Source organism: Coptis chinensis, chromosome 9 (assembly GCF_015680905.1).
Source record: "Coptis chinensis isolate HL-2020 chromosome 9, ASM1568090v1, whole genome shotgun sequence".
NCBI lineage: Eukaryota > Viridiplantae > Streptophyta > Magnoliopsida > Ranunculales > Ranunculaceae > Coptis > Coptis chinensis.
Genome location: NC_141464.1, coordinates 47,838,419 through 47,849,575, shown reverse-complemented (window position 1 = coordinate 47,849,575; position 11,157 = coordinate 47,838,419).

Genomic DNA, 11,157 nt, shown 5'->3' with positions numbered 1-11,157 from the left:
ATTATTGGTAGTCTCATGTACTTAATGAATTGCACTAGACTTGACATTGCATATGCATTTATCAGATTAAGCAGATATACTCATTGTCCTAGTAAGGAACATTATAGTGATTTAGAGAGACTAGCCAAGTACTTGAGAGGAACAATGGATTACGGCATACGTTTTAGACAAACTCCACCTGTGATAGAGGGTTATTGTGATGCAAACTGGATATCTGATTCTCATGATATCAAGTCCACTAGTAGTTATATTTTCACCCTTGGTGGAGGTGGAGGTGTAGTCGCTTGGAAATCTTCTAAGAAAACCTTGATAGCTCGCTCAACCATGGAGTCCAAGCTTATTGCTTTAGATAAAGCAAGTGCTGAGGCTGAGTGGCTTCGAAACCTCTTGGTAGATCTTCATATTAGTACAAAACCGCTTCCAGTTGTACCTATGCATTGTGAGTGTCATGCCGCAATAGCAAAGGCAAAGAGCAAACTATACAATGGGAAAAGCAGACATATACATATGAGACACAAGGAGTTGATGGAATCTGGAGTTGTGGCTATAGATTATGTGAGGTCAGAGTTAAATTTGGTTGATCATTTGACAAAACCGCTTAGCAGGAGGCAAGTGGTTGAAGCATCGAGGAGGATGGGACTTTTTCCTAAGATATAAGGCGATACTGACGGCAACCCTACCTATGTGATTGGAGATCCCATGAAGTAGGTTCAAAAGGAAAAACAAGTCACCTAGTAGCTCTGATATACTATCAACTTTTCATTTGAGATGTCCCACCCTACGACGAGATAGTAATTTTGTATATTTTGTATAACTTGAATTGCAATGAGTAAGGATGAGTTATTTTTCTCTTGTTTGAATCCATAGTCCATTTTATTATGAGATAGTGTATTTTAACTGCAATGTACACTTGATGGAAATCCACCTATATGAATGTAGAACTAGGTCAGTTCTTATGGATATTTAGGCATGTATCCTAGAGCATTCATGAAACATAGGTAGCGCAAGGCCAAAAAATTCAACACCGTAGAACTGGCATATAATGAAATTGTAGTGTGGGTGTATGTCATCTATAATGAAATAGCATATAATAATGTAGTCTAGTGGTGCATGCCAAAATTTAGTTGCCACAAATAATGTTTAGAAAGGGCAAGGGTGAACAATATGAGTCTGCAAGGTGTTCAACTCTCCAAATCTGCCCGAGTCCAAAGCTATATCCTCAGACCTGCATTATTCATCTGAAAATTCATATGCTCATCATCATGTGTGTGTAACCTGATTTCTAAATAGAAACTTGAGAAGTTGCTATGTGAAATGAAGTCAGAGAATTTGATACAATTAGAATGTGAAATTAAAAATTAAAGTGAATTTAAATTATTGGTTTTGCTTCTTTGACTATTGTTTTGGCTTGAATTGGAGACATGCTTTTAACTAGCTACTTCTCTCCTTCTCTTATTTTGCTTGAACATGTTGGATAATGGTGGGATCTTTACTTTTGCTCTGCAATGTATTTGGCTAAGTGGTTTATTCTATTCTTTGTTCAATTGTTAGGTACTTGATATTATGGAAATTGAATATAGTTGTACTTATTTTTGTTGTATATTTCAGGTGGATATGACAAAGAAGATAAAGCAACAAGGGCTTATGATCTAGCTACTTTGAAGTACTTGGGTCCCACTACCACAACCAATTTCCCGGTAGAATACACTTTACAAGTCAACATTATTTAATCTTTGTTGTCTTTGGATTTGATAGAGGAAAACTGATGTGGTGGTTAACTGTGTAACTCTATATTTTGGATAATAGAAGAATAAGGTAAAAAAAAAAGTGGTTTAGGATTGTTTTACTGTTAGTAGTGCCGATGGTTTGTTAGTGCATTCTTTTATTGAGTTGAACCTCAAGGTTTTGCTTTATTCCTTAGTTTCATTTTCTATACTTTAACTAGTTGCCATGTCTAATCTAATACTTTAACTTATGCCACTTTAATATGTTATAATGTAAGCCAGTTGCCATGTCATAGGACACCAGGCTATATACTATAAGGTAGAGGCAGTACCCGTTTAGTTGTATATATGCCACTTTGTTGTTGTTCATATAGCTTCTAGGGTTAAAGAGGCTCCCATAGGTGCTTTACTGTGTATTAGTGTTGTGCTGTCAAATAGTAATGGCCTATAGCTTCTTTGATATCCTAATAGCATGGTTACCTTCTTGTTATGTTACTAATTTGGTAGACTAGAGACTATGCTACTGAGTTTTAATTAGTATAAGTGAACCTATTGTTGTATATATCTCTCGTCACATTTTAAGGTAGAAATCTATTTAAACTCTTTTGTTAAATGAAACAGGTAATAATGCATGTGGCATTTGTTTGTTGCCGACCTTGAAGGATGGAGGTGGTCGATATTGCCACTTGGACACTTTCTAATAAGAAGACTTTATTTCTAGCTAGTTGTAAGCATAATGTAATATATTTTTTGTATTGTACTTTTCGTTTGGAAAATGGAAGTACATGGTGTTCACAAGTGACTTGATAATTTTGAGTGATGGAATGAATGTTTTATTCTTGAATGGGATTGATGGTGTGCTTGTGTATTTTATGGAATGGACTATTTTTTAAAAGAGTTGTATCTTGGCTAGTTCATATGGGAAATAATTATTATTATTTTTAAAAAAATAAATGATATTTAGTGACTCTAAAATGTGGTCACAAAGATTTGTTACGCCAAAAAACCGTCACAAATTTGTGACGCCAAAATGGCATCACAAAAATAGTGATGCCAAATTAGCGTCACAAAAATGTTGTTATGGTGCAGTGCACATGAGATAAGACATGTTACCCTATGACTGGTTTAAGCCCGTAAGACACTAATATCTTAAGCATTGCGTTTTCGTTTCTCTCTAGCATTTCGTAAACCCTTTTCTTTTGTAATATTCTATTCCAAAATAGTGGGGGACTATAAGTATTTTGAAATAGTGGGGAATTGTTGGAATCTCTTGATTGGTATTTCAAGTTACTATTCCCATTCCAAGTAGGATTCCTTTTTTGTTTTGGGAAACCGACCTTACCTCTATAAAAACATGATTGTGCGTCCACATAGAGATACCAATACTCACCAAAGAAACATATCTCGCACACTTCTAAACCTAGCCAATGTGCTTCTTCTTCTTTTCTTTTTACTGTTAGCTGCCAGAGAGAGTTATATGCTGTTCTAGAGAGTAGTTTTGTCACACCCCAAATTTCCAAAAAAATAAAAATAGGGAATTTTCCAAGATATAATTATCTCAATCGTCACCCTATTCCATCTTCTGAAAACCCAGGATGAAACGAAACCCTAATAGCCTATTACTAAACACGATATAGAAAAATGAGATCAAATTAAAACCAAAAGAACAACTCTTAATGTATGAATTCAATAATTACTAAACAATTCTATTACATTTGTTTCAAATCAAGACTTTATACTTCATAAAACTTATACCAGTAAGACTCCAAGAGCGAATCCAAATCAAGCGTCTTCATCCACTGCATTCTACCATTTATGTTTCCAAGAACACACCCACGTTACAAAAGAAAGCAAACCTGGGTCAGCAAATTGAATTTGCTGGTATGAGTAGACCAACAACATAAAAACAATTCCATATTTTAATTATCCAAACAAACACTTTATATGTACCCATAACTTAACCATTTTCAGCTTGGAAGACAGGTAGTTCCGTCATTTCAACCGGCATAGTTTCTTCCCAAGCAAGACATCCATTCTATTAACTCATTTTAATAACTTAGTAATTGAATTAAATCATACCGATATCCACTTCTGTATAAAGGTAGGACAGCGTCCCTGCACAAAATATCATTAAGTCCTACCCTCCTGCAAAACAAAGTTAGGTTTCCCAAACCTAAACATTTAATTCATACATCTACTTCTCTCACAATAACCATGAGAATATACAATCTGACATAATATATCATCAATATTAACATTCATGTCACCCCACCGTATCAATTATATCACGTTAACAACATTTACATTCCTTCGTAAGAAATCATATGTATCATATCATAATCATAGTTCGGGATTTTGGAATTCTCGAAATTCCGACAAATCCAAAAACCGAAATTCATTAAATTTCGACCCCTATCACATTCGGAATTTCAAATGATTTCAGAATTTCGGATATTTCGACTCTATATTCGGAATTCTGAATTTTTGAAAAACCGAAATATTGGGCGGAATTCCGAAGTTTCGTTCGGAATCACGAACACTGATCATAATACACATATCTAATAACTCGCTCATACATAAAGCCAATATTTTTCTTTAAAACCAAGGAGCACATTATGAAAATGAGAATAATCACAACTAGGGAGTACATTCATCCCTCGTGAGTATCAACTCACACAAACCACATAAATATTTTTCATAAGAAATCACATACATCATAATATATAAAATATTCTTATGTAATAACTCCATCACACGTAAAATCAATATTTTACTTTGCTTATTAATTATCTCGCTAACTCATTTATTAAAAGACACAACCCAACCTTTAGTTCCTACTCCACGATTTGTACTACACACATTTGCCAAATCACACATATTCGTGTGTCTCACTCACACCGAGTACCACTACAAGACATATGTCCCAAGCAGGGATATCGCCTCCAGGAAACATATTTTCATCTTGTAAACTTGTAACTTGTGAGTCACAGCCATCTCTGGGCTTTCCATACACACACACAAAGCCTTTTTGGGCATAACAAAATATCAGGTCATTCATGGCACATTCAATGAATACCTTGGGTCATTCCCACCACATCCAAGGAATACCCATCATAATACTAACAGGTCATTCATGGCACATTCAATGAATACCTTGGGTCATTCCCGCCACATTCAAGGAATACCCATCATAATGCTAACAGGTCATTCATGGCACATTCAATGAATACCTTGGGTCATTCATGCCACATTCAAGGAATTCAGACATACATTCTTGTACACTCAAGGAATACAGCCCACCCGCAAGGCGAATGCCTTAGTTCCTCTCTAAGGCGGATTTTCACATGACATCATTAGTCATAAACATTTCTTTTCATCAAAGAGGCGTGGAGAGATCTAAAGATGTAGGCGACACATTAAATTTTCACCGGACACTTTTACACCCGATTTTTAACACTCAAGAGTTATCATTTATTATAATATTTTCATTATAAAATAAACATCGTCTCAAGCAATAGAATCATTAATAAAGATTCTAAACAGAATAATCAATCAACTCACCTCATTATCCATTATATAAATCATAGATATCCCGATTCTTAATTATGATTAACACCTTAATTAAATGCCTCGTGAATACCTTTTAAACCACCACAAGCACGAACACAATTAAGTATTAACATTGTACATATATAATCATCACAATAACTACTATATAATATATAATATAGTATAGTGTAGTGGCTGCACTTTTGCTCAAAACTAGCCTACGTATCCAAATCTTTCAAGATTGGAATCAAGTCTTCGTAGTTCTTATCAGCCACATAGTCAAAATCAAAGTACAGTAATACCAATATATATAATTGCATAAAACTATGTTAAATCTTTATTAGATAATTACAAACATGTTTATACAAGTTTCGACAATATCTTATTATTGGATTTGTCCACAAAGTTCAATATGTCAAAAATCCAAAAAGTCAACATTCAAAAAATCAACAGTCAAAAGTCAACAGTCCCAGTCACCAGTCAAAGTCGACGGTCAACAATCCTAGTCGTGGTCAACAGATCATTTTCATAGTCAACAGACTCATAGTTCATGGCTCATGATCATAGCCATGGTTCATGGTTAAGGTCATGGTTCATGGACTAGGCCCAACTAACCAACCCATGATTTAACCAACAGATCATTTAATAAAACCGGATCCACCTAAACTAAACATCAAAGCCCAAACTAGAAACCGCCCATATCAAAACTCAACAAGGCCACTCAAAATACTTAAAACCCAGCCCAACAACTCAAGGTCCAAAACCTCAAACTAAACTTTAGCCCAAGATCTAAAACAAAAACTGGCCCAACACTAACAACTACATTTCCGATCCACATAAAATAAAAAGACCAAGCCCACAAAATAAAAGAAATCGGCCCAAGCCCAACTAACTAAATAGATCTTAGGTTACCAAAACAAGATCGGGAGCACCGGATCGTGCTCTCGGTCATCTTCCCCACCAACACCAACAGCTCAGTTTCTAGCCACCACAAACTTTCACTCGCCACCACTCCAAACCGTTCGGTTTTAACCCTCATGCAAAACCCAATAACTTTAATACTAAGAAAAACCCCAAACCAACAAACCCAAGTATCTCTTCCAAACTAGATCTAGATCTATACGCTATTAATGAGTTTTCAAAGCTCCACACCATCCCAAATCATCAAACAAACAAATAACCTTCAACAACCACAGTTTACATACCCAACAACACAATACACCACCACCGATCGAATTCAACCAATCAACTACCACAACCACCATTAACAAACATAACGACATTTTTTTATCAACTCCATGACCATCGACAATAAATTAATCAATCCAAACAATATCAATGTAGACCAACCTACCAACAGTTCAATCAATACACAAAACAATACTGAAATCACGAATCAATTAATGACAGTTTATACAACTAAAACCCAATCAAAGTTAAACAGGAATCAACAACATATAGACGAAGGAAGCACAAATCTATTGATCTCATCAATATATATTTTGAAATCCCAATGAGTTCATTCGATTCCTTAGATGCGAAATAAACTATTATTTGTATAGATGATAATTTTTTTTTTCTTCTTTATTTAAACTGTAAAAATTAAAGATAAATTATTGACAGTACATATATTAACCAAAAATCTCAAAGCTTCACACAGTTTAAATCCGTTTCAATCCGTATATAAAAATATATACTCACCTCTGTTATGTTTACGAGCGGCGTGAAGGAATAAAAACTTGATAACGAATAACGCCCCGTAACAATCGTCAGAAAGCAATCCCCATAATCTTAATTCTTTTTCTCTCTATTAAAAATTTCCGTGTAAACTCCTGTGTAAACTTTTTTTTTTCCAAAACCCCCGAAAACAAGAATGAAGGTTTATCTCTTTACTTTTCCTATCTCAACAAATCTTTATCTTTTTTTATTTATTTATTTATTTATTTATTTATTATTATTATTATTATTATTATTATTATTTATTGTACTAGGAAAATAGAAAAAAAACAGGGTGTTATAAGTTTGTTATAGTGCAAGTTAGACTACTGTAACCATTGTAGTATCCTATGAGCAGAAGACGCCACTGCTGTCTTTCTGCACCATTGGAAAGGGCAAAATATTTTCTTAAGGACAGTGTCATACACACCTTAGTTGTTTATTGTTCCTACTGTCCTCGACACTTTACTGTATTCTTTGTTTGCATCCAACAATGTCTCCCCTTCTAATAGTGCAGAAATCTTTCCTTAAGGACACTGTCATACACGCCTTGGTTGTTTATAGTTTTTACTGTTCTCGACACTTTACTATATTCTTTGTTTGCATCCAACAGTATCCTCAACATATCTAAGTGCAAGGATATCTTCCTTAGTACACAAGTTAATTGTACATTTGTACGATAGACCAATGGAGACTGGTGTCAAAATTTTAGGGCTATATATAATGATTACTTCCATGCTGATTGTTTCAGCAAGATTTGCCAAAACACACCAGTTGAGGGTTGTGAGTAATGTTTTTTTTGGAGATGGTGAAGGAGATGGTGATTGGGGAAAGATGAGACTGGACTTCGGTTTTGAAGTTGCCTACGTACCCAAAGATATTGCTTGGGATCAAGTCTCGATTGCGTAGTTCTAGAAAAATGACGAAGGTTGAATTTTATAGGTAGGATTGGTGATAGTTATTTCCTCGTTCTCCAATATTCCAATCGTGGGATGAAGTTGGAGAACTGGCGGGAGAACTGTCTAATCATGGGATGAAGTTGGAGAGGTGGTGGGATGAAGTTGGAGAACTGTCGGGGCTTCAATGGGATGAAGTTAGAGAACTGGCGGGACAACTGTCAGCTCGTGGGATGAAGTTGGAGAACTGGCGGGACAACTGTCAGCTCGTGGGATGAAGTTTGGCGGGAGATTTCGTGGGACCGGGCTGGGGAGATCTGTCAGCTCGTGGGATGAAGTTGAGAACTGGCGGGACATCTGTCACTCGTGGGATGAAGTTGGAGAACTGGCGGGGACATCTGTTAGCTCGTGGGATTAAGGTGGGAGAACTGGCGGGAGAACTGTCGGCTCGTGGGATGAAGTTGGGATGAAGGGAGAACTGGCGGGAGAACTGTCAATTCGTGGGATGAAGTTGGAGAACTGACGGGACATCTATCAGCTCGTGGAATGAAGTTGGAGACAGGCAGGACATCTGTCAGCTCGTGGGATGAAGTTGGAGAACTGGCGGGAGAACTGTCGTGGGATGTAGGCTTTTAGCGTGGGCTTTTTCATAGATAAGCTCTGAGCATGGGCTCTGAGCGTGGACTTTTTTGTAGATAAGCTTCGAGCATGGGCTCTGAGCATGGACTTTTTTGTAGATAAGTTTTGAGCATGGGCTCTGAGCGTGGGCTTTTTTATAGATGGGCTCTAAGCATGGACTTGTATTGAATTGGGCTTTTATTGGGCCACATTTGTGGGGGCTGGAACATCGCCCTCTCTTTGTTACATGGGCAAGGCCCGTGTGGCAAAGAAGTAATAATGATTGTATTCGTGGGAAAAATAAAAGTGGTCGGAAATTTTTTTGAAGAGTTTGACATGAAATCGGTATAAAAAATCAAATTTGTTGGATAAAATATGGTATTTTGGTAAATATGGGAGGAATTGGAATTGGGCTTTCATAATGGGCTCTACAATATTTAAAGAAATAGGAGGAGCAAGTGGCTAAAATAGCTTGTAGGATCGGTCTAATTCGAAAGTTGGAAAAATGAGAAGAAGTTATCACCAGCGGCAAAGGTTTTTAGGTAGGTGTTACTCAAATTGGGTGGGATATTGATCGGGAAATTTTGAATTTGGTTTATTTCGATAGAGAATGATCTGCCAAATTGGATTGGCAATGTGGCATTTATGGGATCTCGAGCGGCAACTAGAGCGGCAATTCAAAATATCGGCAACTCGAGCGGCAATCTCAAAGGATCGGCACTCATTCAGTGGCAATTAAATGCACAACAGTTCAAAGGGATCGGCAGTTCAAACCTTTGGAATCTAGCTTGTATTAAAGCCAAGTTTCAAGCTGATTTGTATATAAAGTTTAATAATACTTTATGCAGGTAACTGAAGTTAAAATGGAAAAGGAATAACCATCGAGAGCAAGAATTTCAGGTTTGATTGGCATAAGGATCGGCATAAAATTAATTGATTGGCAAAAATGAGTTATACAAATTGCAAGGCTCAAAAAGAAAAGTTCAGTTCTCTATAACTCTGTCGCTTTGGTCGAGAGATATAGAGGCAACCAACCAAAGGTGATCGGGTAGAAAACAAAGAATTGGAATTCAAATTCAATTTGAACAGATTGATTGAAATAGTGATGACGTGACGTGGCTGTGTGTGTGTATGTTTTTTTTTTTTTTTTTTTAATCGGGATCGGGTTGAGAGGCGAATTGTTGATAAATTGATCGAGTTTAGATCGTATTGACAATACTGAACGGCATATAATTGCATTGGATTGGCAAGATACCAATGATCGGTTTCGAAATAGAGTTTTATTTTATTTTGAATTGATTAAATGGTAGTGATTGATTGGCAATTGAACTGATAATATGGATCTGAATTTGACCGGCAGCTTGGGTTTATCAGCAAGTTGAGGGAATTGGATTTTTGATTGTTGGTTTACTGAAACATGAACAAAATAGATTCTCATAATGAAATTTGGGGTGTCGCCGCCCCCAAAGTGTAATGATAACGTTATGGAATTTGGGGTGTTGCAGCCCCCATAATAATGTATTGAAATTTGGGGTGTCGCCGCCCCCAAAGTGTAATGATAATGTAATAAAATTTGGGGTGTCGCCGCCCCCAAAGTGTAGTAATAACGTAATGAAATTTGGGGTGTCGCCGCCCCAAAGTGTAATAATAACGTAATGAAATTTGGAGTGTCGCACCCCTATAGTGTAATGATAATGAAAGTTGTAGTGACGCCCCCAGATTGTAACGATTATATATTGAAAGTTGAGATGACGCTGCCCCCATAGTGTAATGATAACGTTATGGAATTTGGGGTGTTGCCGCCCCATAATAATGTATTGAAATTTGGGGTGTTGCCGCCCCCATATTGTAATGATAATGAAATTTGAAGTGACGCCCCCAGATTGTAACGATTATATATTGAAAGTTGGGGTGACGTTGTCCCTACAGTGTACTGATAACGTAAGAAATTTGAGGTGTCGCCGCCCTCATAGTGTAACGATAACGTAATAAAATTTTGGGGTGTCGCCGCCCCTATAGTACAATGATTAAAATACTTTAAATGAAATGCTATATATGAATGCTAATTTAAATGTATGCATGTATGAATAATAGATAAATTATAAATGTAAAATGATATTTAAGATGCCCCTATATATATATGGTCTTTCATTTTGACTATGTGAGACTCTGTCCCACTTTTGAATGTCATCATTTCTTATAAATTGCAATATTTTTTGCAGTGAATCAATATAACTTTGAGGCAGAAGAATGTTAAGTATCATCATTTTTGAGCAGTGGTAAAACACTTTTTGTTGTATGGCTGATCCATTCTTTATTTAGGCTATAAACAGAAGAATATCGATATCATCATATATATGGACGGATCAACATGTCGATGAGCCCTAAGGTTTGGGCTACTATCGACTGTGCGAGTTCCATGACAAGTCAACCACTCCTTGTTATATGCCGATCCATTCTTCAGTGAGGCAACAAATATAAGGGATATCGACCATCATATGGACAGATCAACATGTTGATGAGTCATAAGATTTGAGCTACTATCAACTGTGCGAGTCCCATGATAAGTCAACCACTTCTTGTTATATGCCGATTCATTCTTTAGTAAGGCAACAAATAGAAGGGTTATCGACCATCATATAGACAGATCAGCA